Below are 26,711 nucleotides of genomic sequence, written 5' to 3'. Positions count from 1 at the left end.
TAAAAGCACAAAGTGATAGAGCCTTGGAACTCAGTAAAGACCACATAAATTATCTGAACAATATTCGATCTGATGTCCAAGGCAGGTTCTTTGAATTACTAGATAGAAATACCTCTATTAATGAGTCATTCGAAAAAATTAGAAATGAAAACATCCTTCTACAAGTTCAACTCAGTCAATATAAGATGTTTAATCTAAGTTTAGATCCTACAAAATCCTTGGAGATCAACATGGGAGTTTTTAACATCGACTTAGAAAATTTAAACAAAGATCTGATCACCACAAAGGAACAAAAAGAGAAACTGGAAAGGGAACTATCCATGGCCAGGGCACAGAGACAACCACCTAAAGTTCCTCCCAAATGGATTGAGAATGCTCAATCTAAGAGAACAGAAGGATTGGGCTTTAACCATAAAACTAGTCATAAGAAAAAGTATGTGGATCTTCCTAGTGTAAAAGTCTGTTTCTCATGTGGAAGTGGAAGTCATATAAGTACTGAGTGTTCCAAGATGAAGGAACAGGATCAAAGAAACATAAATTATGTAAAGCAAAAATGGGTCAAGAAGTCTGAAGTTATAGTTGAAAAGGAACTCGAGGAAACCCGAGTTCCTGTAACTAACCTTTGATCTCTTTACAGATTCTAGTGAAGGGGAACAGCTCGTGGTATCTCGACAGCGGGTGTTCCAAACACATGACAGGAGACAAATCTAAATTCCTCTCACTAGAAGCCTACAATGGAGGAACTGTGACCTTTGGAGACAACATGAAAGGAGAAATTGTTGGAATTGGAAAAGTTGGAAGGTCAAGTTCCTACGCCATTGAAAATGTATTTTTAGTCGAGGGTTTGATGCACAGTCTACTAAGCATCTCTCAATTCTGTGACAAAGGAAACTCTGTAAGTTTTACTTTTGAAAACTGTCAAATCATAAACAATAACACTGGGAAGGTTATTTTGGAAGGAACTCGTAAAGGGAACACATATTCTGTGGATCTCAATACAGTTCCCAGGAACAATCTAACCTGCCTCAGTGCCCTTGAAGAAAATTCCCTACTATGGCACAGGAGGTTTGGACATGCTAGTTTCTCTCTGCTTGACAAACTAAGATCAAAGGAACTGGTTCGAGGACTCCCCTCAATCAAGTTCCTAACTGATAAAGTGTGTGATGCATGTGCAAAAGGCAAGCATGTCCGAAGTTCCTTTAAATCTAAGAAATTGGTAAGCACCACAAAACCATTGGAACTCATCCATATGGACTTATGTGGACCAATGAGAATTCAAAGCAGAAGTGGGAAAAAATATGTATTAGTTATTGTTGATGATTACTCTCGCTTTACTTGGGTCATATTTCTAACAAGCAAGGATGAAACGTTTGATGAGTTTGTTACATTTTCAAAGAAAATCCAGAAAACCACAGGTCACCAACTGATCCATATAAGATCAGATCATGGAACAGAATTTGAAAATTACAAATTCGATGAATACTGCAAGGAACAAGGTATGGACCACAATTTCTCAGCTCCCAGAACTCCACAACAAAATGGAGTTGTTGAGAGGAAAAATAGAACCTTAGAGGACATGGCAAGAACCATGCTAATAGCCAGTTCCCTGCCTAGGAACTTCTGGGCTGAAGCAGTCAATACTGCTTGTCACATTATAAATAGAGTTATGATTCGAGCAATCCTAAACAAAACCCCCTATGAGCTACTAAAAGGTATAAAACCCAACATCTCTTACTTTAGAGCCTTTGGCAGCAAATGTTTTGTCCACAACAATGGAAAAAGGAACTTGGGGAAGTTTGATGAAAGAAGCGATGAGGCAGTGTTCCTAGGATATGCCTTAAATAGCAAGGCTTATAGAGTTTATAACAAAAGATCTATGTGTGTTGCGGAAAGTGTACATATAATATTTGATGAATCTAACAAAACTGACATAGTACAGGAACAAGAATTTTTCGAGATTGGTTTATCTCGTGCTACAGAAAATGATGAGGAATTCCAACCAAGCAAACACACAGCCAGAGGAACTGCTCAACAAAATCAAGAAGTTCCCGTACTAGAGGAACAAGCAGAAAACCAAGAAGATCCAGAAACAACACCAGAGGAACCCCACAATGACCAACAGGGAACTCAGGTCATAGAAGGAACTGACGAAAATGCCACAACACCAGTAGCTCAATTTCAACCTAAACCTTGGAAGCATCAAAAGTCCCACCCAATGGAACTCATTGTGAGTGACATCAGAAAAGGAACTCAGACAAGGTCACAACTAAGGAACTTTTGCGCATTCCACGCGTTCCTCTCCATATTTGAGCCAAGAAATCACACTGAGGCTCTGGAAGACGCTGACTGGATCATTGCCATGCAAGAAGAATTAAATGAATTCAAAAGAAACAAGGTATGGCACTTGGAACCCAAACCAAAGCACCAGAAGGTGATAGGGCTGAAATGGGTGTTCCGGAACAAGAAAGATGAACATGCAACAATCATAAGGAACAAAGCAAGGTTAGTGGTCAAAGGTTATAACCAACAGGAAGGTATTGACTTTGAAGAAACGTTTGCACCTGTTGCTAGATTAGAAGCCATTAGAATCTTAATTGCTTTTGCTGCTTTCATGGGTTTTAAACTTTATCAAATGGATGTTAAATGTGCTTTCTTAAACGGTTTCTTAGAGGAAGATGTTTATGTGGAACAGCCCCCTGGATTTGAAAATCCCGAATTTCCAAATCATATTTACAAATTAGATAAGGCTCTCTATGGACTAAAACAAGCCCCTAGATCTTGGTACGAGAGATTATCAAAGTTCCTCCTTCAAAATGATTTTAAAAGAGGTAGAATAGACAAAACCTTATTCTTAAAATCTAGAGGAACTGACTTGTTAGTAGTTCAAATTTATGTTGATGATATATTATTTGGAGCAACTAATGAAGATTTGTGCAAGGATTTTGCAAGCTTGATGAGCAGTGAATTTGAAATGAGTATGATGGGGGAACTCAATTTCTTCCTTGGTTTACAAATCAAGCAAACCGAGGAGGGAATCATGATACACCAACAAAAGTATGTGAAGGAACTCCTAAAGAAATATGAGCTAGAATCAGCCAAAGTAAATCACACTCCCATGGGAACTGCTACCAGATTAGACACTGATCCAAATGGGAAAAGTGTGAATCAAACGAAATACAGAGGTATGATTGGATCACTATTATATTTAACGGCCAGTAGACCTGACATTTCTTTTAGTGTAGGACTATGTGCAAGATTTCAATCAAATCCAAAGGAGTCCCATCTAACTGCGGTGAAAAGAATACTAAGATATCTCAAAGGAACTGATGACCTATGCCTATACTATCCAAGAAGTGGATCTTTCGAGCTAAGAGGATATGCGGATGCTGATTATGCAGGTGACTTAGTGAATAGAAAAAGCACATCAGGTATGGTACAGTTCCTAGGTCCATGCATGGTTTCTTGGGGTTCCAAGAAACAGAACACTGTTGCTCTATCCACAGCTGAAGCTGAGTATGTAGCTGCTGCAGCTTGTTGCTCACAAATTCTATGGATAAAACAACAGCTAAGAGATTTTGGTATTATCTATGATTGTGTTCCTATCTATTGTGATAACACTAGTGCTATTTGTATTTCAAAAGATCCAGTTCATCATTCCCGAGTCAAACACATCCACATTAGACACCATTTCCTTAAAGATAATGTTGAGAAAGGTTTGATCAAATTGGATTTTTGCCAAACTGATCACCAAATTGCTGATATTTTAACTAAGCCTTTGAACAAAGAGAAACATGAGAAAATGAGAATGGAACTCGGAATGATCAAGCTAAGGTAATTGCCAAATTGAAGTTCCTCTAAGGCAAAAGCAAAAATCATGGTACATATAGACTATTACAAACACAAAATCTTGTGTGCAAACATAGTTGAAGCTTACCATCGTGGCAAATTCACTCACACTCCAAATGAGCAAGGTAAGCAGTTCCTTTCAAACTAGTTAAGTCAGAGATACGAAATTAAGCAAGTCAAAGTCAAACACAATTTTTTTCATTTTCCTTTTATTTTTATCTATTTATTTTTTTTAAAATTCAAAACCGAATACCCATATTCAAAGAATGTTTGGAACGGTTCCATTGGCAATAAATAGGAGAAACTCTTCCCTTTCCACATTCAATCCATGCAACCCCCTTTCTCTCTCTCCCACACGCCTTCTCCACTGACATCACCTCTCCTTTCACCTATAAAAACCTCCACCATGGTTCTCACAAGCAACAACACTGATCCCACATCCCTCAAACGAAAGAGAAACCCTTCATCTCCAGTTCCCATGGACACCTCACCCATTCAATCGCCAATTCCTCTTCGATCCCACAATCCAATGCTCGCAATCACTCAGGGGGAACAAACCGACACTGACATCGAAATGAAATCCCCAATCTCAAACCCTAGATCCTCCACAAGAAAATCCAAAAAACGACGAGTGGAAGCTTCTGGTGAAAACATCGAGGAAACAGAGGAGAATGCTCAAACTCAGGGGGAAGCAAAAGGGTCCAAGAAACTCACTGCAAAGGAAAACAACCTGGTCGAGGGGTTCGCAATCAACTCAACATGGTGTGAAGCCACGAAATTTAAAGAGCTGATGGAAATCCTTGAACAACAAAAATGGGTAAGTCTGTTGAGTACCTATGCCAAATCCCCCTTAATTCCTGAAGCTATGAAAGAATTCTGCAAGAACTTTGCATGTGTTGATAATGTATGTTCAAGTAAAGTGAATGGAACTCGCATCGAATTTGATGCCTCTTATCTGGAACAGCTGTTTGGTACACCCAATAGGGGTTTTGATATGTGGCTCAAAGGTCAAATCACAGTGACCATAGACAATGTAGATGAGAAAGATATAGTTGGTTCCATTGGAGGAGATTCTAAAGTATCCACCTCCACCTCACACAACTGCTTTTCACCTCTTCAAAAATTACTGTTTAATATTGTGTGGAGAGGTGTAGTTCCTCGAACTCAGAAAAGGAACATAGCAAGTCTGTTTGATGCATGTCTCATGTATTGTCTTGAAAGGAAAATTCCCATAAACTTTCCTGCAATCATGATCAAACACTTATCCACCTGTATCCCCAAATTCAAAATTCCATACTCCTCCCTTCTTAGAGAAATCTTCAAAAGCTTCTCAGTTGACCTTAGCCCATACTTTGTGATTCCCTTAAAATCCACCCAAATCCTTCAACTTGAAATGCTCCATCTATTAAATCTTAAAGTGGTTCAGGGTAAAGTCATTAGGGCTGGAAAGGAAGAGAAACAAGATGAGGAAGATCAGGAGGAAACGGTAGTTAAAGAAGAAGTGGAGGAGGAGGAGGAACTCGAACAAATAGAGGTCCCTTTATCTCAAGGGAACAGGAAGAGTGTAGGAAAAAGAAAGAGCTTGAGGGTGGCAATGAAGGAGAACAAGAAAAGAGGGCCTGTCTTCATGGAAATAAATGAGGAAGGGGATGTCAAGGAGATGCCCATAGAGGAGGATGCTGTTCCACTGAATCAAGAGGAACTGCCTGAAACTGTTGGGCCAAGAAAAAGGACACCCAGATCCTCCAAAAAGTCCAAAGCTCGTCGTGTTCCATCTGAACAGGAACATGTTCAAGATCATGGGGGTGCCTGGAACACAAAGGATGATCAGATACTGGAGCTAAAGGCAACAGTTGCTCGTCTGGTGGAACTACAGGAGGGAACAGATCACAGGATTAGCTCAATGCAGGCCCACATAGGTGCATTGGTTACAAGTGTCAAGACTCTCCAAAACAATCTTCACCACTACTCAGAACAAGCCAATGCAACTCGTGCCACAATCCTCACCAAGATCAACAATCTGGAATCTTTTGAGGAGACTGTGATAGAAGAAACTGCTGGTTCTGGTTCCCCATCCCAAGCCTAAATCACCCTATCCCATGTTTCTTTTATCTTTTGCCATGGAACAATCTTTTTAATTTGCTTTCGGTTTGTATAATTTTCAAACTTGGGTATTTGTTCCATCTTATTTTGACTTGCTTGGTTACACATATCTGTGCTTTCTAGTTTTGATCATTACTGCTTGCTTTCAATTTATTGTATGAGTTGGCTTAATACTTTGAGGCTAGCTTAACTTGCCAAACGTTGATCGTGGGGCACTGTGTTTGGAATGGCTATATTTCGTGCTATGCTTTTTGTTGATGTCAACAGGGGGAAGTCAAGGGTGCAAACTTCCAAGGCACACTCAATCCCAGTTCCTGCATCAATCTCTCTGAATCTCTCTGTAAGTTTATTTTTCTTTCTTTCTTCTCTTTAATCTTTCTCTTTTGTTTTTCAATTTTTATGTTCTGTTTCACAATAGTCTGTATAAGTTCCTGTTTGTACTTACTCTCTTTGTAAAAAGTTTGCAAGTGTTGTCATCACCAAAAAGGGGGAATATTGTTGTTCCTAAGTTTTGGTTGATGACACACACATATTGCAAACTTCCTGATTATGGTTGCTAAATGACTTTGAACAGGTAAATGCCCAAGTTTCTATTAGGATAGGAACTTGAATAAGCTGGTGAAGTTCCTGATGTACACTTGGAACAGTCACTGGAGTTCCAGAGCTGGAAGTTGTATCTGTTCCAGTTTGAAGTCACAAGAGGAGCAACACAGTTACATATCAAGAGTTCCGAATATCCACAAGAACTATTACAGACTCATAGCCAAGAGTTCCTGTGTTAGCAAGAGAGGAACTCATCAATGTTCCTTAGCTGGAACGTCTGAAGCTTCTGAGTTGCAAGTTCCAGACAAAGGGAAGACATAAAAGTCTAGGTAGTCTACTGTACTTAGAATTTTATGTAAATATTAATTATGCTAATGGTATATAGAGTACTCAAGGAACTTGTGATTTAATTAGGCCATTTATTTTATTGGAAGCAATTTTTATGGAAAACATTTACATAAATAAAAATAAGTTTTACATATTTAATATAAAATAGATTTACGTTTTATTTTATTTAAGCAAAACTTATTTTCCTAAAAATTCTCCTAAGTTTTTGTAGATAAATAAAATCTGTTTTAAAGAAATATTTTAGGGTTTGATTGAGTCAAACCACTAACTGCTTTATGGCTGAACGTGGGAAGTGGTCTTCCCCTTGTTCCTCAAGTCAAGGGACGTGGAGACCAAAGTGCTGGCAGTTAGCAGTTGAGGTTTTGAAGGGAACTAACCCTAGGGATAAACACTATAAAAGGGAAATCGTTTTTGGTTTAAGGTACACAAACTTTCTAAGAGTTCTTGCTTTCCTAAAAACGCATTGTCAAAGATTTTTCTAAAAACAGTTTGTGTCCTAGTTAATCCTAAGTTCCTAAGTGACATATATACACAAAAGCATCATTAATATCTAGAGTTATCCAAACACGAATTGTATTTGGTATTAGTAAGGATAGAGTTATCTTGTTGAGACTTAGAGTTTAAGTCTGAGAGAGAGGAGTGAAAGAGCTGTAATCAGAGTAGATTACTGTGAGGAACACAAGTTTGAGAGGAACTTGTGTTGGAGAGATTATTGTAATCGAGGCATTACTATAATAAAAGAATTCTCTTCTTGATTAGTGTCAAGAAGTTTTCACAATTGTTGTTATTGTCTTCTCTATTCTCAGTTCCTTGATTGTTTCTTAAGTTCCGCAAGAAACTTAGTCAAAGTTCTAATTACAATTCACCCCCCCCCTCTTGTGCGTGTTCCTACTGGAATAACATCGTGGTTTGCACCTGAGGTTGTAGCCACAGAGGAGCTAAAGGCTATTGTGAGGGGGTCAAAAAAGCGCGAGGCTAATGCGTGACCTCGTCCCTCGTGGGTGTGACGATTCTTTTTATTCAATCAAGTGTAATTGGATTTCCTGTGAGTATACACCTAATTGACTAGTAATATAGGAGTCGCCATTCAGTTTTTAACGACAATGAGAAAAACTGACAAAACCCGGTTATCGTGACATAAAGGGAGTGCAATTATGTTTGACCACGACGGCCGTAGGTTCCCTTGTGATCCCTGGTGTGGGGATCTCTCAATATACACCCGCAAGGTAGAGATTGAGGGTTCGGGGGACTGTAACTACCGAGAGGAGTACTTCGCTCGTCGATAACTCCAGAGGCAGGATATCCTTACTAGCTCAGCATAAATAATTGAAGGGACATGCGTTAACTATTAAACTAATCTGAGTTGATTTTAGCAATATGCAACATATAATACTAATTCGATCGTGATTATCTGATTTAAATAGCATTAAGGGACCTAGCATGATAATCCGATTTCCCAAAAATATTATATTTGTTAGGCGTGATAGAACAATCAGATTAGGTTAGTTTAACAGTTCATAAAAAGGGCGAGGAAAGCAGTTAAATCATCGAAAAGGGACACATTACGACGCACCCTTGAGAGGTGCGTCACGGTTCTCAGAAAACTAACCACTTTGACTTTGCTATTTCTCCTTTTTATTTAACGAATCTCAATTATGGGACAAGATACGTTCTGTTCGATTTATGGATCGATTGTGACAGAACGCGTGAACAATTTCGCAGCGAGAGGCTTAGGCTAAGGGTTGGAGTCAATACTCAGAATATAATTGTGTGTTGTTGTGTGTTCTTTCACGTCGAATTTAGGGGCCTATTTATAGGGAAGAGTTCGTGGAAAGATAGAATTGCAGAGTTCTAATCCACAAAGAATTAGGAAAAAACACGTACCCATGTATTTTCAGCGCCCAGGCCTGGGCGCCGAAGATTTCGGCGCCCAGAGCCAGGCGTTGAAAATAGGGTCTGGGCTGTTTTCTTTAGTCAGATTCGGATTCCTGAAATCCGTAGAGTTTGAGATTAATTCGAGTCTTTTAGCGCGTATCAATTTTGTGACGGAATGCATCCGGGCCCGTTACGAACTCTAGGCTCGTTAGGATTTCAATTAATACGTAACTCTTATTTCCGAACCATATTAGGAATAGGATTCTCGCAGTTTTCTATCACATTTAGGATTTATGTTGGAATGCAACACCTTATTCTGACAGGTTTCTATCTTTTATGATTTGCCACTTTTAGAAGCTACCTTTTACGGCAGTTACTATTTTTAGCAGGTTTCCATAAATAGCAGGTTTCGGGTGAAATGAAATGGGGAATCGAGATTCGTTTATTTTATAGGAGATGCGTTGTCAAGTGGAGATTTACGTTTTCATCATCGAATCTTTCCCTTGCGGGAATGGGGACAAAAGTAGGTGTCTACAGTTAGCCCCCACTTTGACTGAGTCTTGGAGTAAGACGATGGTCAAAGTATTAGACGGAGTGCGTCACACAAGTCATGGTGTATGTGACCTGTTTTGCGAGGGTCTCACGAGCCCCCGAGTGATAACATTTGACTTAAGGGTCATCACTTGAAGTGTCGACATATCCCTCACGTGTCATTGGGATTTGTCAACTGATAGTATAGAAACTTCCACACTTTGTCATTGGAAGGATCTAAAGGTGCGTAGAAACTCCCTCACTTTGTCATTGGGAGTAGCTATAGATGTTTTCGAAATCAAAGCTATAAAGTGGAATTGGGCCTGGCCAAGCCCAATCACGAGGTAAAACGTTTTTTTTTAAAAGATTCTCATTTTCAGGGCTAGCTAAACGAGAAAACCCCCTTGTTTTTATAGGACGTAAAACGAAGGAAAATCCAGCACATCGTTCTTTTTTGGAAAAACGGAAAACCAATCCTTTAATTTTTGGAAAAAGGGGAAACCGAAAAAAGTTATCGCTGCAGCGACTAAGGACCTGCGCGGTTAGTGACGCAGACCCCGCCCGCTGAAGGTGGGCGAGCCTGTCCGCTGAGGGTGGACGCCCCGTCCGATAGAAGTGGACGAATCTGTTTTGATGTTTTGAAAATAAGGACCTACGCGGTTTGTGACGTAGACCCCGCCGGCTGAAGATGGCGAACCTGTCCGCTGAGGGTGGACGCCCCGTCCGATAGAAGTGGACGAATCTGTTTTGAAATTTATTTTGCTTTTTTGAAAATAAGGACCGACGTGGTTTGCGCCGTAGACCCCGCTGGCTGAAGATGGCGAGCCTATTTTAAATTTGAAGATTTTATTTCTTTCGAAAACCGAGGACCTGCGCGGCTAGTGACGCAGACCCCGCCCGCTGAGGGTGGGCGAGCCCATTTTGAATTTCTTATTTTGCCTATGTAGAAGGGCTTTTGTGATTACAACATGTTGGTGGGTCGTAATATTTCCTGATTAGACGTGTCCTATAAGTGGGTCCACACTGTGTATATTTTTGTTTAACAATATTTTTTTTTTTTGAGATATCCAAACATGATATGGTGTGTGGCGCAGTTTGGGAATGTGATTTTGATCGCGCGTTCCTCGTTGGATTCTATTTTTTTTGCGAGCCCCCAAGCACTGGGGCTCGTCTGTTGTTTTTCGCATCTTGTAATCATGTTTGGGGTCATGCTCGTATGTGCGAGCGACCTCCTATAGTAGTGTGCTATTTTAGCGAAGCCGTGGAATGCGACTTTAGTTTTCAGGCGAAATCCGGTTTTAGCTTGGCCCGGATTAACTCTTTGACAGACAGACATTCTTTTTTATTTGGAAAACCAATGACTTGACGACACATATTTTGGTGTTTCGAAGAATGACCATGATATTTAACTTGCCCTTTTTTTTTTGAAAAGTGTACATGAGCATTTTCTGAGACGAGTCTAAGTTTCGACCAAGTTTTAATGTATATTTTTTTTTTGCTTAGTTGGGAGCTAAAGGTGCTTTGGGCCTGATCTTTCTTCAATAGGGCCTCGTGTTTAGCAACACGGTCTTAAGTCCTTTCCTGTTCCGTGTTTTGTGAAATCTGGGCCTTGGGCTGCATTTTCAGCGCCCAAGCTCAGGCGTTAAACATTTCGGCGCCCAGGCGTGGGCGCTGAAAGTCCTTTCCTGGTAATATTTGATTTTCGGATTTCCTAACACGTTTCCGAATGGGATCAGGTTGTCATTGGGTGCGTTCAGCTATATATAGGGGCTAGATACGTCCTTATTTTCCACCACTCTCAAATTCTTTCTTTTCTTTTGTGCTTTAATTATTCATTGATTTTGCCATGTCGATCCCTACTTTCTCACTCCAACGGACTGTTAGACGTTGGTTACGGGCCCTTACTCCCACAGAAAAAAGCTTTGTTAAAAGAATACCACTTAGAGGCACTTTTAGGCTTACCACAAAAATAATATTGATTATAACTTTCTGCATGCTGCCATAAGCTTTTGGGACTCCGATCATCATGTTTTTGCCTTTCGGGGCAATGAAATATGTCATTTGCCTGATGAATTTGCTGCGATCCTTGGTTATCCTACTAATGCTACTCCTGTTACCCCTGGTACTATTGAAGAGGGTAAAACAACCATAAGGGCTTTCCTAGGGCTAGATGATAACATGTTTGCTGAAATTGTTGTAGATGATAAGGTTAACTTGGCGAAACTTGTAAAACATCACTTTAGGCCTAGTAAGAATATGACCGAACAAAAATTGAACATTCGAGCCCTTGTATTTTGCTTGTTGAATCATTATTTGCTGTCGAATAATAATGGTGAGTTCGGTGACATAAGGTTGATCCCCTTGATTAGCCAGATGGAAAGTTGCTATTCTATTATGCCGTTGGTTGTTGCTGAGACTTTGCTGAGTGCGGATGAACTGAAGAAGGGCGCCAAATCTGAATATTTTAAGGGGAGCCCCCTATTGCTGCAGGTAATCGATCTTTTCCTTGCGCACATGTATGTTTTTTTTGCATATATTTCTTTTTGCCTGGGGCTGAGTTTCAGCGCCCAGGGCTGGGCGCTGGAATATTCGGCGCCTGGTCCTGGGCGTTGAAACTGCGCCCTAGGAACCGTTTTTTCTTTCTTTTCATTCTTTTGATTCGATCGTACCTGTTTTTGCAGATTTGGCTTGCGGAACGGCTTAGACTTTTGGAGGCTCCTGCCGATCCTAAACATTATCGCCCTATAGCTTTGGGTAACCGAAAATACTTGCACCAAGGCCAGGACGAGGCCGAATGGACCTCCTTTTTTACTTATGGCATTTGTTCTATTAAGTGGGTGGGGTGGTACCATGGTGGGGTGTGACTACTATGACAGGGGGGTCTGATGTACCGGTTTATGTTTCTTTGTTGGGGCTATCTCGTCCCATTTATATTTTCCCTTACCGAGTCATGAGTCAATATGGTTTAAGGTAGACTATCCCCTTTTCTGATACGGTACCACCTAAGGTAGCGGCCTTTTCACAAACACGAGTCTTAGCGTGGGCTAAGTATTATGATGGTCTCCCGCGTTGGGCCGTAGCTACAAATGGCTTTGTGGGTCTTTCTGAAAATTACAAGTTGTGGATGAGCTCCGATGACAAAGATGTGAGGAACGAGGCTCGTAATGGGGAGCCGGCTGAGCTTTTGATACCTCGTATTCGTGTTAAGTATGAGGGTCCTGATTCTGCCAAACCTCGTACCTATAGTATTAAGACTGTGAAAGCTCGTCCTGATCGAAAGCGAAAGGAAGTTCCTCCCCGTTCCAGTTTCAGGCCTAAAAAGATGTCTAACATGAAGGGGCCTGCTGTTGTTAAAAGAAATGCAAGCTCTCGCGGAGATCGTCGCCGGAACAATGTATGGGTTAGGAAGGCTCAGCCGCCTGTAGAAACAGTGGCTAGTCTAGTTGATGATAATAATCCTTCTCCCACCATTGTTTGTGCCCTTGAGGCTGAGCGGGCTATAACTGAGAATGTTTCTGAAGCCTTGGCATCTTTGGAAGTTAGTGTCCAAGAGCCGGTTCTTATGGAGATTGACACTGGGGCAGCGCAGAGGACTGCGGGAGTGGATCCTGCGAATATTGCCCTCTACAAGACTTTATTTGATGATCCAGAAGAACTAGAGTAGTGTAGTTCTTGCTAGGGTGTAGGTGCCCTTTATTTATTTCAGTTGTGTTTGTTTTTATTCCTAGCACTTTGTTTTCCTTCTTATTATATTTTAATAAAGGAGTATTTTTAGTTTTCATTTTCAATCTTTTATTTTGTTTCTCCTCTTTTTTATGTATTTTATATGTCTAACACTTTTTGCACAAAGAATATATATATATTTTTTTTATTTGGACCGAATCCTTGGTAAGGGTTGCCTACGTATCTTGTCAGAATCAGGTCGCGCGTAGTTCTAGCTTTAGAGTAAGTTCTAGTATGCCGAATTTCGATAGATATGTCCTGAAGTGGAAACATATTACTTAATTGGTCAAATGAGTGAAGTATTTATCATCATTTTCATCTGCCGTTTTTTTTTGCCATAGGTTGCGTGAAATTCGACTAATTTGTTGGTAAACCTATTTGGATACGTACTGTACCCCCCAAGTGTTCGTTGTTTTTCCGTTGTGTGCGGATAAAATGACGAGCACTTTCGAAAAAGAAAACTTTTTGCAGGCAGAGAGTTTCAACGCCCAGGCTGGGGCGTCAGAAATTTCGGCGCCCAGCCCTAGGCGCTGAAAATGACTTGGGCGGTCAATTTTTGACGTTTTGCTTCACATGTTCTTGCGTTTATTTCTATTTCTTTTTTTTTTCGTGCCTTGATATTTTGCTTCGTATTTAAAGTTAATTTTGAGGCTATTTTGGAGGCTCTTTTGACTGTTAGCGTGAAACGCATTTTTGTCCAGATTAATTTTTTCTATTGGTGACTCAAAATAGTTTTGAAAATGGAGTTAGGGTGCGGAATTTATGAAGATCTTTGTGTAGGCTTTGGAGGTGGGTTGTTAGTGAAGGGTATGATGGAATCTATGTTTTATGAATCTGTTTTTTTTGGTAACATTTGCATTGTTTTAAATTTTTTATTTCCTTTGATTTTGGGTTGCATGGATTGGCTCTTATGATGACACTGGTTGGCTTTTTAGGTTTTGGGGATATGAGTGGGATAGTGTGGTTTATTTTGTGGGTTTCGGGAATTGGTTCCCATGGCACTATTTCAAAACCGAGTGGGCTTTGTTTGTTGGGACTAGAGTGGGCCGCCTCTTTATTTTTGTATTTTGCAAGTACATTTGGTGTTTATTTAGTGTTAGAATAAAATGTTTAGGAGAAATATTACGCCTTTATTGATTCGGAAAGTAAGGAAAACATACTGAAATAAAACTGACCCATATTCTAAAGGGCCTTAGGACCATCTAAAGTCTCTATTTTTTTTTCTATCAATCTAAAGAACTACTAGGCGCTTTTTACTAATGGTGCTCTATGTGGCTCAAGCCTGGGGTTTAGTCTCATAAAACTTCGGTCCTTCACCGGTACTCATCTTGAATTCCATTCCTTTTGCGTTGACCCACTGATATGTCTTCACCCATCCGTTCTCGACCTCTTCTAGTGTTGATGCAGGAGAGATTAACCGGGTTGGATCGAAACCTTCATCTTGTAAAGCTAGGGTAGTCATCACAGTCTCGTCCTCCATAGGCCTCGATTCGTTAAACAATGTCCAATATTTCAGTTGTTTTAGTCTTGGTGAGGTGGGGTGCCTCATCCAAGGTGTGGCAGTCATGGAAAATTTCAAATCCGGGTTTTAGCAAGCCATACTGAACGAAGGGTTCAGGGAAATCACAGCATGGGTGTTCTTCTCCTTCCCGAACGAACATCCCGTTAAGGGTCCTTTGATACGGGGGAAGGAGGGTGGTTTGTTTGGTTTTGTTAAGGCGTAGCCTAGATATGCGGTCAGCAATATCTTCCTCCGTTGGTTCATAACCTAAGCCAAAGGGAGTAGATTTGTCGGGAAAAGGATGGAATGTGCATTCCTTCTTCCTTATGCCCAATGGGGTTCCTGGAAAATAGCCTTGAGCTAACAGCATTCTAGGGATGACTCGGGATGCATGCGGGTCTAGGTATGCTGGATCATAATCTTCGATGAACTGGATTGTTTCTTCCATTTGGAACCCATAAAGGTCGTCTGCAGCTTCAGCCGTTCCCACCATAGTACAACTGACGTCGAGGGGAGGGGCGCGGATTTCTAGTATTACCCCGTTATGGTTAAGTTTAACCATTTGGTGCAAGGTAGAAGCCACACCTCCTAAGTCATGGAGCCAAGGTCGCCCCAAGAGGAGGTTGAAAGTGGGCTTGATGTCGATTATTTGAAACTCCGTGGTGCGTGCCACAGGCCCGGTTTGTATGGTAAGGTTGATTTTTCCCAATACGGGCCTTCGGGAGTTATCATAAGCTCGTACCCCTTGCGTGGAGGTTTGGAAGTCATCGCTTCCTAGCCCCAAGCAATGGGCGGTTCGCAATGGGAAGACGTTAACCGCCGAACCATTATCTACGAGCGCTAGGGGGATGTTTTGTCCTTTGCATCCAACCACTAGGTAAAGGGCTTTATTGTGAGCACCCCCCTCTTTGGGTAAGTTTTTATCAGTGAAAACTATGGCCTTTTCTCCGGCATCTCTCGTGACATGGCTAACCAATGAGTCAGGTGTGATATCTGTAGGTATTGAGATGATTTCAAGTGAGCGAATAAGCTTTTCGCGATGTTCCTTTGAAGTACACATAAGGTCCCAGATGGTAATCTCAGCCTTGGTTCTTTTTAGTTGTTTCAGGAGAGGATTTTCAATGACTTCCGCGACGGTGGCGTGCCGTCCATTCTCAGGAGTTTGCCTAACCGTGATATCGTCCATAGGAGGTGGGCGAATATCCGGTTGGTATATCCTTCCGGATCGGGTGAGGTTGTCGACCTCGGGCTCCTGAGGGGTGGTGTCAATGAGGGCATACCCGGGCCAAGTTTCAGTGAAGAGGTCGTCGCCCGAGACTTGAGATAGGTAAATATCTTTAGCATCATTGTTCCACACACCGCACACTTCCCTCTCGATTCGATCCATAGGGACCACAGCAAGTGGTGCACCTTGAGGTGTAATATACACCGTGGGGTCAAAATTCTCTGGTTGGTCGAGAGAGATGTGACAAGAGCCGAGTGGGCTCTTATTGTTGTTGGGTTTGCCAACGTTAGGGAGGGGTATCACTTCATCCTCTATCATGTCCTGGATCGTAGGTTTTAGGCTCTAGCAGTTTTCAGTGTCATGCCCATTTCCTTGATGGAATTTGCAGTAAGCACCTTCGACCCAATATTTGTTTTTGACAGGAGGGTCACGGGTGGGGCCTATAGGTCTTAGCTTTCCTTGATTGGTTAGTCTTTCAAAGGCTTGTACCAAAGTTGACCCGAGTGGGGCAAACTTTCGGTCTCGGACCCATCTTACAGGGTTTCTTCGGGCGGGAGTCTCTTCTACAGCACGGACTTCTTGGGCTTGGGATGTGTTACCCCGATTATGTGGGTTTGCTCTGTATGGTTTTGGCGAGGTCGTCCTCAATCTTTATTCCCACATCATAAACTCTTTTGAAAGTGTCGAGTCCCAAGTACCTAAGGTGTTGTCTGTACGCCGGGTCCAGGTTGTCAATGAATTTTTGGACCAATTCTGTTTGGGGAGGCCTATTGATTAGCTGGGCCGCCTGTTCCCTTCATCTAGCAAAGTAGGTTGTGAAACCCTCATTTTTCTTTTGGAAGAGAACTTCCAGCTCGCGCATGGTGACTTGGAAATCCATGTTCGACGAGTATTGCTTGATGAAGACATTGACAAAGTCTTCCCAAGTGGGGAAGAGCTTAGGGTCCTGGTGATAGTACCATTTGAGCGGCACAGGTTCCAAGGACAAAGGAAAGGCAGGTAAGTACATGGACTTGTCCACGCCTTTCAAGTTCATGGTATTCACAAAGCTCAGTAGATGATCACGGGGGTTGTCCATGGCCTTGAACTTTGGTAAGTCAGATGAACTGAACTTTTCTGGTAATTTGCCAGGAAAAGGTTCAGGATCGAGGGAGAAGTATTTGCTCCCCATGGTTTGCTGTAGGACCATTTTTTCAATCCTCTTCTCGTTTTAGAGGTCATTTTTGGCTTGCGCAGCCGCTAAAGCTTCATTTTCCATTTTCAGTTGGCCCATAAGTTGGGTCATTTGGACCATCTGGTCTCGCAAATCTTCGATGGACATGTTTGAAGGTGCGAATCGAGGTTGGGGAAGCGGAGATCCTTGAAATGAGGGACGACGGACGGAGCTTGGAGTTACTAAACCTGGTGTTGGCGATGTATCTTCGAGACGCACTAACCGTTGATTCCCTGATCGGCACCAAATGGCAGGACCAGTCCTAGGCATAAGATAAGCTAAAGTTTAGGTTCCCAAAGTTTCAAGCATTACTTAGTCTAGACTTCGACTCTCTAAATTGGTTTTTCGCTCTTTCTTCTGTCGGTACACTTTTTTGGTTTTTTTTTTGATTTTGGTCATTCTTTGGATTTCGAAACACTTGCCCGTGTGACATTCATAGTTGTTAGCATGTTCGGTTTTGGTGCCGAGCATTGCCGTCGTAGGAGGCCTAACAACGGCACAAAGAGTTATTAATTTTTCACGAGTCGCTTTTTGAAATCGAGTGCTTTTCTTACGCCCTCGTAGAAATTCTTTTGATGAACATTTTTTTTTTGCGCTACGTATTTTCCTTTCGCTCGGGCACCGAGGCTGCTGCGCCTGACCAGAAGGCCAAGCAGCAACTTCAGCGCCCAGCTAGGGGCGTGAGAAATTCTGGCGCCCAGCCAGGGGCGTTGAAAATGCGTCCCTGGCTGGTTCTCGTTTTCTGTCTTCTGTTTATGCGACTTCGACTTGCGTGCTTGCCTAATAACGTCCTTTATGCGTAACAGCGTTTGTAGGATTCGTTACAGGCCATCCCGAGCGTCGCTTATTTTGTGGCGATTATTCGGGTTTGCCGAACACGTGTTTCGGTATAACTCTTTGGCAAATTACTCTATGAATGTTTGGGCAGTTTTTAAGGTCGTTGGTTTTCTAGGATAGTTTGTCGCACACAATCACATATTTCGCTACACATAACTACATTACAAACATGGATTCGAAAATTAAATATGCCACGTAGTTTATGATAGGCTTCTATGGGTAGTTTATTTGCGCCTGGCTTGGTACCGCTTCTATCGTAGATCCAACACATGCCCCGGTCGAGGTAGTGTCTTCAACAGACGAATTTCGCTCAAGAGGCCAACCCGCAAGTGCAAGCCAAGGGGGCATGCAGGCGAGAGGGACCTAATGGGCGAGTCCCCTATAGACTTAGTTCCTAGAATGACGCATATATCTAGAGCACCATATAGAATGACACCTCCTGAAATGAGCTAATTAAGACAAAGTTGCAAGAGTTGTTTGGTCAAGGAATATATTAGGCCTAGTGCATCACCGTGTGGAGCTCCTGTGTTGTTTGTTAAGGAGAAAGATAAGAGTATGGAATTATGCATCGATTTTAGGGAACTAAACACCATCAAGAACAAGTATCATTTGCCTAGAATAGATAACATATTGGATCAATGAATTGGGCGAGTGTGTTCTCGACGACTGATTTGTGTTTGAAGTATCACCAATTGAGGATAGCTGATAAGGGACTAAGACCTCATTAGGACTCGTTATTGTCATTATGGGTTTAGAATAATGTCTTTTGGGTTAACCAATGCACCTGCCATAATTATGGATTTGATGAATAAGATTTTCTACAAATTCCGAATTAAGTTCGTTATTATGTTATTGATGATATCCCGATTTGTTCAAGGAATGAGAAAGAGCATGACAAACACTTGAGAATTACTTGGAGACGCTTAGAAAGAATCTAGTTTTATTAAATGAAGTATACAAATCTTGAAGTCATATGTGTATAAGTGACACCGACGGAAAAGTGAATGACTAAATTGATTGAGAGCTATGTTGCGTAAGGGAATAAATTTAAGAGAAGATTTGAGTGGTCCAGGATCGTTAGAAATCATTTGTTGTCTTGAAAAGATGGTAATGTATGAATTGGTGAAAGTGCTAAGAGTTAAGCCCAAGAGTTATACATCCATGAAAGGCGTAATGAGGATCACTAGAAAGAGAAAGTTGAGTAGAAGAAGTTTCTGTAGATCCTACTAAGAATCAAGTTGTGAGTGAGTGACCTACTCCAAAGGAACGTGTCTGATATCTAAAGTTTCCTAGGCCTAGCTGACTATTATAGGGAGTTTGTGAAAGACTTTTCGAACAAAGAAAAACCAATGACCAACTTGTTGAAAAAGGAATCGAAATTCAAGTGGAGTGAGAAATGTGAAGAAGCTTTCCAGATTTTAAAGGAATGTTTGACCTCCGCACTTGTCGTCACGACAATTGAAACCTTATGAAAATCAATTACCCTACCCATGATCTAGAGTTAGCTGTTATTGTGTTCACTTTGAATGATTTGGAGACATTATCTTTATGGGGCAACATTTGAGATCCTCACCATAAAAGTCTGAAGCTTTGGCAAAAAAGTCTAGTGAATCTTGGGGACGACATTGAAAATGAATACTGCTTTCCACCTGCGATCGATGGACAAACTGAGATTACTAACGGAAAATATGTTGAGAGCCTGTGTTATTGACTTTAAGGGTAATTGGGAAGACCATCTAGATTCGATTGAATTTCTTGCAACAATAGTTTCTATGTGAGCTTTAAGATAGCACCTATTGAGGCATTGTGTGGAAAGAAGTGTAGAAATCCCACTTGCTACAATTTTAGTGGAAATATAGCGTTGGGGAAATGATTCGATGAAGTAGAAATATCCAAAGTTATTCCCTGAGACGAGTTACGAGGGCGTAACTCGTTTTCTTTAAGGAGGGTAGAATGCGATAGAAATTCGCGCTTTTTACCTATTTTTACGGTATTTTTATGCATTTTTATGCTTATTTTAGCAAATTATGCACGTTGATGCAAGTAATTAGATTCTCTGCATAAGAAAAGCGTGTTCATGAGTAACACAAACAACTTTAAGTTGGCAAAAGAGTGCATATGAGTGGCACAAGTACTTCTTTAGTATGAATAAGTTGAAAACTTTTGAAAAAGGTGTGAATTTCCGTGTCAAGTTTGGGGACGAAACTTCTTTTAAGAGGGGTAGATTGTAATCCCCCGTAAATTTATAAATTATATTAATATATTTTAACGTATAGTTATTTATATTTTAAATAGAATTTACGAATTTTAGTAATAAATATATAATTAACGTTTATTTATTTTATTTGATTACATTTTAAGTATTTTAACGGTTTATGAAATCAAAAATAATTTTAGAATTTTTATGTTGAAAAGAATTGAATTACGAAAACACGTTCGATCGAATTTGGAAAACAATTCTAACCGTTTTGGATTCAAACAAACTAAATCCTAATTCTAGCCCAATTGGGTGAAGCCCAAAATAGCAAACCCAAAACTCCTCCCTTCTCTACTTCTATTCCACGTGAAAGCAAAACCCAAAACCCCTCCTCAAGTTCACGTAAAAGAACAGAAACCCTTTCCTTCATCCATTCACGTCGTCCTTGCTTCTGCCAGCCGCCACCACCGCCGGACCTCCTCCCGCCGGTAACTTTCCTTCGACCCCCTTCTTCTTCGTTCTCTTTTTCTTTCTTTCCTTCCTTCTTTTTCTCCCGTTGCGTCGTTCCTTACCGTTTTCTCCCCCTCCCCTTTGTTCACTTCTGATTTGCGCAGCAACCACCACTCGTCGCCGAGCATCCTAGCGCAGCCGCTGCACAACCTCGACCACCGCCACCTTGCACGGTAGTTCTCTTCTCTCTATTTTCTTTCCACTTCGTTTTTTTTCTTTTCTCTCTTACTTTCGTGGCTGACTTTGCTCATCCGCACAGCCACCACCTCCGCGGCGACCATCGTAGCCCTCGCCGCCGCTTTTCCCCTCCGGCCAACGTCTCTCTCCCTCACTTTTGGTTGTTTCTTGAACCCTAAGCTAAATTATTGTTTTTAATTACGTTTTAATAATTTAATTTATGTTTCTTGAATTAAATTTATGATTTTTATGATTAAGCTATGAATTTTCAGATTATATATTTGAATTAATTAATAATTAAATTTTCAGATTATGTAATTGCATTGAAATAATGATTTTTAATTATTTAAAATATGAATTTTAAGTTTTAATGGAATTGAATCATGGTGGGATGATTGTGGATTATTAAAATTATTGTTGGGATGTTCTAAGCATGTTACTTTGGCCTTGACGAAGTTTTAAACGAATTTATATTGCTGGAAATTCAAAGTATAATGTTTGCGAAGAGTTTTCAACAAATTTCAATCACTAATTCAATAATTATGATGCTAGGGAAATCAAATGTTCACGTTTCAATGTTAGGGAATGTTCTAAATATTTTTAGGATGTATTTAGAATGCTTTGTTATTGTTGTGAGTGATTAGAAGTCGATTGGGAATATTTGTTGGTTGTTTTAGGAGGAGAATTCTATTTAGGCGACTTTTGTAAGTGTTAAAGTAGCCTATTAGTTTGTTTACACAAGGTACGTACATACCTGTATGCTTGGAATGTGTGCTAATTGTTGAAACCATGTTGAATTTGTTGGTGAACTTGGTTGTGTTGGGATTCTTGTTGAACTTGGTTATGTTGATATTATTGACGAACTTGGTTGTGTTGAAATTACATGTTTAATACTGTTGGACGGACATATTGAACTTATATGGCATTATGAGAATTGTAACATGTTAGTATGGATGATTGATACAAACATGTTGGTTAGGAACTAGATTATTCTATATATGTTGGTTGTTGTTCCCTTTTTAGCTTTTCACTACTTTATGAGGGCTGTGGACCTTGTTTAGTAAGTTGAAACTTTATACCCATATACAGGGGTTGATCATGGTTAAAGGAAAGGTTGGATAAATTGGAATGAGTCTTGATTGATGCCTTTGTGATCACTTACTTAATTCCAAGATAAAAACAGTTGTGAACAAATATGGATTGCATGCCTTATGTGATTGTTGAGTTATAACAGAGTCTCAATTTGTAAATCATGTAAAGTGAAACTGAGTAGCAATAGCTTTAGACCGTGCACGTCTAAAGTGACGGACAAACAGGAGTTGGGGTTCATGGTGGTAGCCCATGGCCTTTTCTGGGACCGGATTGATCACCGTGTTCTATTTTTTATTCAAATGTTCCTCGATATCGCAGGTCTCTGAGGTTACAGAGTCGCGCCCGTACCTCGTCTTCCTTAGTGAAGACTGCCGGACGGACAACTCGGTCCATTGTCTATTTCAACTAAAATAATATTATTGCTAAAAGTCTAGCCTAGTCTAGTCTGGTCAAGTATGGGCGTCAAACTATCATGTTTTGTCTGCCCTTGTTTGTGTTCATTAGTATCATGTTAGGGTTGTTCGTTTAATAGAATCATGTTAGGGTTGTTCGTTTAATAGAATCATGTTAGGATTATTTTTGATTTAGTATGTAGTGCTCAGCTTTGCTGATTACGTGCTTTTGCTTGTGCATGTTGATCATGGCTATGCCTTATTGATCCTGTGATGACCCAATCTTTGGTGAGCAGTCTCTAAGGATCAATAAGCATTGTCCATCTGCAGGTTTGTAGATGTTGCATCATTGGGATCGGGAATAGAGAGCTTGTATTTAGTTTTGATTTGCTAAGTTGACTTGGGTTTGTTTAATTGGACTTTAAACTTGTCATACTATTTATATTTCCTTATTTTCGTTGGTTGATTTTTGGGACTAAACCTGTAATCGATTATTTATAAACCTAAAGTTAGTTTTATGTTTTCCGCTGCAAAATTTTGAATAAGCCGTTACGTTTTCACACGGGCGATAATGCCTTGATAATTCTCTACGTTTTATATTAAAAGATTATTTTAGAAAAGAGAGAATTGTCGGGGTGTTACATCAGGTCTTTGTTTAATCTTTCTAGGTCGACATTGAAAATTCCCATCTTAATTTCTAAGGATTTTGTGGGGTCTAGACTTAAGTTAAACATCTTGTATTGACTGAGTTCCACTTGAAGAAGGATGTTTTCATTCCTAACTTTCTCGAATGATTCATTTATGGTGGAATTCCTATCTAGCAATTCAAAGAACCTACTTTGAACATCTGATCTAACATTGTTTAGATAACTCATATGGTCTTTACTGAGTTTCAGGGCTCTATGACTTTGGGCTTTTAATATACTAAGCTTTTTATAATCATCTAGAGTTTCTAACAACAATTCAATTAGCTTCGACTTTGAAAGACACTGAAGGATGGAGGAACTTACTTCTTCTAGTGGAACTTGTTCAGTTCCATTTGTCCTTGCCATTAGGCAAAGATTTGCAGTTTCTTGTTGGCTGTTCCTCATCATCTTCTGAATCTGTTGCTTCGCCCCATGCAGCTATCATAGCCTTTTTGAAGTTTGGCTTGTTGAAGGTAGACTTATTGTAGCGTTCCTTGACCTGTTCATTTCCTTTTCCTTTGGCTTTGTCGTTTTCCCACAGAGGGCATTCACGGATTTGATGATCAGTTTCTCCACATTTGAAACAACCTTGCTCAGTTTTGGAACTGATAGTTTTCCTTGCAAAGTTCCTTCCTTTCTGGTTGCCTGGTTTGAAGTTCCTTTAGAGCTTTCTCATTCTTCTAACCAGCATGGTAGCCTCTTCCTCATCTGGCTCAGATTCGTCGAGTTCCTCAGCTTTTAGAGCAAGTCCTCGGTTTCTGGAGCTCTCAGGAACATCAGCTCCAAGATGCAATTCATGTGTCATCAAGGATCCAACAAGTTGTTCAATGTTAAACTTTGTGAAGTCCTTGGTCTCAAATAGTGCAGTGACCTTTGTTCTCCAACGATCATCTTGTGGCATGCTCCTTAGTATTTTTCTTACCTGTTCATCTGTGGGAATGATTCTACCAAGAGAAACTAATTCATTAGTTATGTTATTAAATCTAGTGAACATCTCTTGATTAGTTTCTTTTGGAAGCATTTCAAATCTTTCATATTTAGACATTAAAAGATCAATTTTGGAACGCTTGACTTCATTTGTTCCTTCGTGGGTTACTTGTAGTAATTCCCAAATTTGTTTTGCATTCTTGCACCCCATGACCCTATTGTGTTCATGAGGTCCAAGCCCACAATGTAAGATTTTAACAGCCATAACATTTATCTCATATTTTTCAAAATCCTCTTTGGCAAATTCAGATATTGGTTTAGGAACTACCTCGTTTTCTGCGTTGGTTTTTGTTACCTCAAAGTCTCCAACTTCTAACACACGCCACACTTGGTAGTTTTCAGCTTTGATGAATATCTCCATCCTGTTCTTCCAGTATGAGTAGAACTTGCCATTGAACATAGGTGGCCTTTGTGTGGAGTAACCTTCTTCCAGTTTCTCTTGTGAGTTCATACTATCAGGAACTTGACTCAAACAGGGTTTCCTGCGATTTTAGTGAGTATTGGCTCTGATACCAATTGATATTCCAGTAGGAACACACACAAGAGGGGGGGGGGGGGGTGAATTGTATTTCGAACTTTAAGTGAGTTTCTTGCGGAACTTAGAAATATTAAAGGAACTAAGTATTAAGAAAGTGAAAAGCAATGATTTAGAAAACTTCTTGACACTAATCAAGCAGAGAATTCCTTTATATTATGGTAATACCTCGATTACAATAACTCTCTGACTCGAGTTCCTCTCAAACTCGAGTTCCTCACAGTAACCTACTCTGATTACAACTCACTTTGCTTCTCTTTCTCTTAGACTTACACTCTAAGTCTTTACAGGATAACTCTATCCTTTCTAATCTGAAATACAGTTTTGTTTTTAAGAACTCTAGATATTAATAAGCTTAAGTATATATATAAAGACCTTTAGGAACTTGGATTAAACTAGGACACAAACTCGTTTTCAGAAAACTCTTTAAAACGTTTTAGGAAATGCAAAGCTCTAGGAATGTTTGTGTAATTTTCTCAGAAAACTTTGTGGCCTTATATAGAGTTATGTCCTTAGGGTTTGTTCCCTTCAAAAACTCAACTGCCAATAACTGACACTTTGTTTGTCACGTCCCTAGACTTGAGGAACAAGGGAAGACCACATCCCACTCAACTCCTCAAATGATGGACGTGTTCAAGACTAAGTCAGACTTCTTTATTTACAAAAAAACGTTTATTTATTTTATCAAAATATTTAGGAGAAGTTTTAGGAAGTTAAAACTGTTTTTATTTAAATGAATAAGATTCAGAGAAAATCTTATTTTTTATTAAACGCAAAGATAAATTTTTTTTAAATACAAACTCCTTGAAACTTTGTTGCCTGATATTATTGATAAAAAAAAACGAGTAATCCAAGTTCCTCTAGTTCCTTATATACCACTTAACATATTAATATATTACATATAATCTAAGTGAGATAAACTACCTAGACATATATGTCTTCCCTTTGGTGAGGCATTCCACTCTGAAGCTTCATTTGTTCCAGCTCAGGAACAATAATGAGTTCCTCTTATGTTCACACAAGGAACTCGTAGTCATGACTCTGCAGCTTTTCTTGTGACTATGAATAATACTCGATTTGTAATATGTGTTGCTCCGTTTGTGACTTTGAAACTCTAGCTTGTACTGCTTCCAGCTCAGGAACTCCAGTAGCTGTTCCAAGTGCATATCAGGAACTTCAACATCTGTTTCAAGTTCCTATCCTATTAGGAACTCAGGCACTTACCTGTCTAAAGTCATTAGCAACCACAATCAGGAAGTTTGCAATATGTGTGTGTGTCATCAACCAAAACCTAGGAACAACATAATGGATCTGAGATGTTGTCGTCAGTTCCGATCTTGCTTATCTCGACTTCTTTCTTTCAACGAACTCTCGTATAAGATGAAATCTACGAAGTACATGCTTCACTCTCTGATGGTGTCTAGGCTCCTTTGCCTGTGCAATAGCTCCGTTATTGTCACAATATAGAGCTATTAGTCCTTTAATGGCGGGGACTACACCAAGTTCACCTATGAAGTTCCTTAGCCAAATAGCTTCCTTTGCTGCTTCATGCGCAGCAGTGTACTCCGCTTCAGTTGTAGAATCCGCAATGGTGCTCTGTTTAGCACTTTTCCAGCTTACTGCTCCTCCGTTGAGGCAGAAGACAAATCCAGACTGTGATCTGAAATCATCTTTGTCGGTTTGGAAACTTGCGTATGTACAGCCTTTAACAATTAATTCATCATCTCCACCATGGACCAGGAAATCATCTTTGTGCGTTTTCAGGTACTTCAGAATATTCTTGGCAGTAGTCCAATGTGCCTCTCCTGGGTCTGACTGGTATATGCTCGTAGCACTGAGTGCGTACGCAACATCCGAGCGTGTACATATCATAGCATACATTATTGAACCAATCAATGATGCATATGGAATCCCACTCATTCGTCTACGCTCATCTAGTGTTTTTGGGCACTGAGTCTTGCTTAGAATCATTCCATGAGACATAGGTAGGTAACCTCGCTTTGAGTCACCCATATTGAACCTTTCAAGCACCTTATTGATATAAGTGCTTTGACTAAGTCCAGTCATCTTTTTAGATCTGTCTTTTTAGATCTTGATGCCCAATATGTACTGTGTTTCTCCTAGATCCTTCATCGAAAAACATTTCCCATGCCAAATCTTGACAGAGTGCAACATAGGAATGTCATTTCCGATAAGTAATATATCGTCGACATATAACACTAGAAAAGAAGTTTTTCTCCCACTGACTTTCTTGTATACACAAGATTCGTCTGCGTTCTTGACGAAGCCAAAGTCACTGATGTTTCATCAAAACGTATATTTCAGCTCCTTGATGCTTGCTTCAATCCACAAATAGATTTATTAAGCTTGCATACATTTTTAGCATTCTT

The sequence above is a fragment of the Spinacia oleracea genome, chromosome 4 (assembly GCF_020520425.1).
Source record: "Spinacia oleracea cultivar Varoflay chromosome 4, BTI_SOV_V1, whole genome shotgun sequence".
Taxonomy (NCBI): Eukaryota; Viridiplantae; Streptophyta; class Magnoliopsida; order Caryophyllales; family Amaranthaceae; genus Spinacia; species Spinacia oleracea.
The sequence above is the reverse complement of the archived record's forward strand: the minus strand, read 5'-3'. Positions refer to the sequence as shown.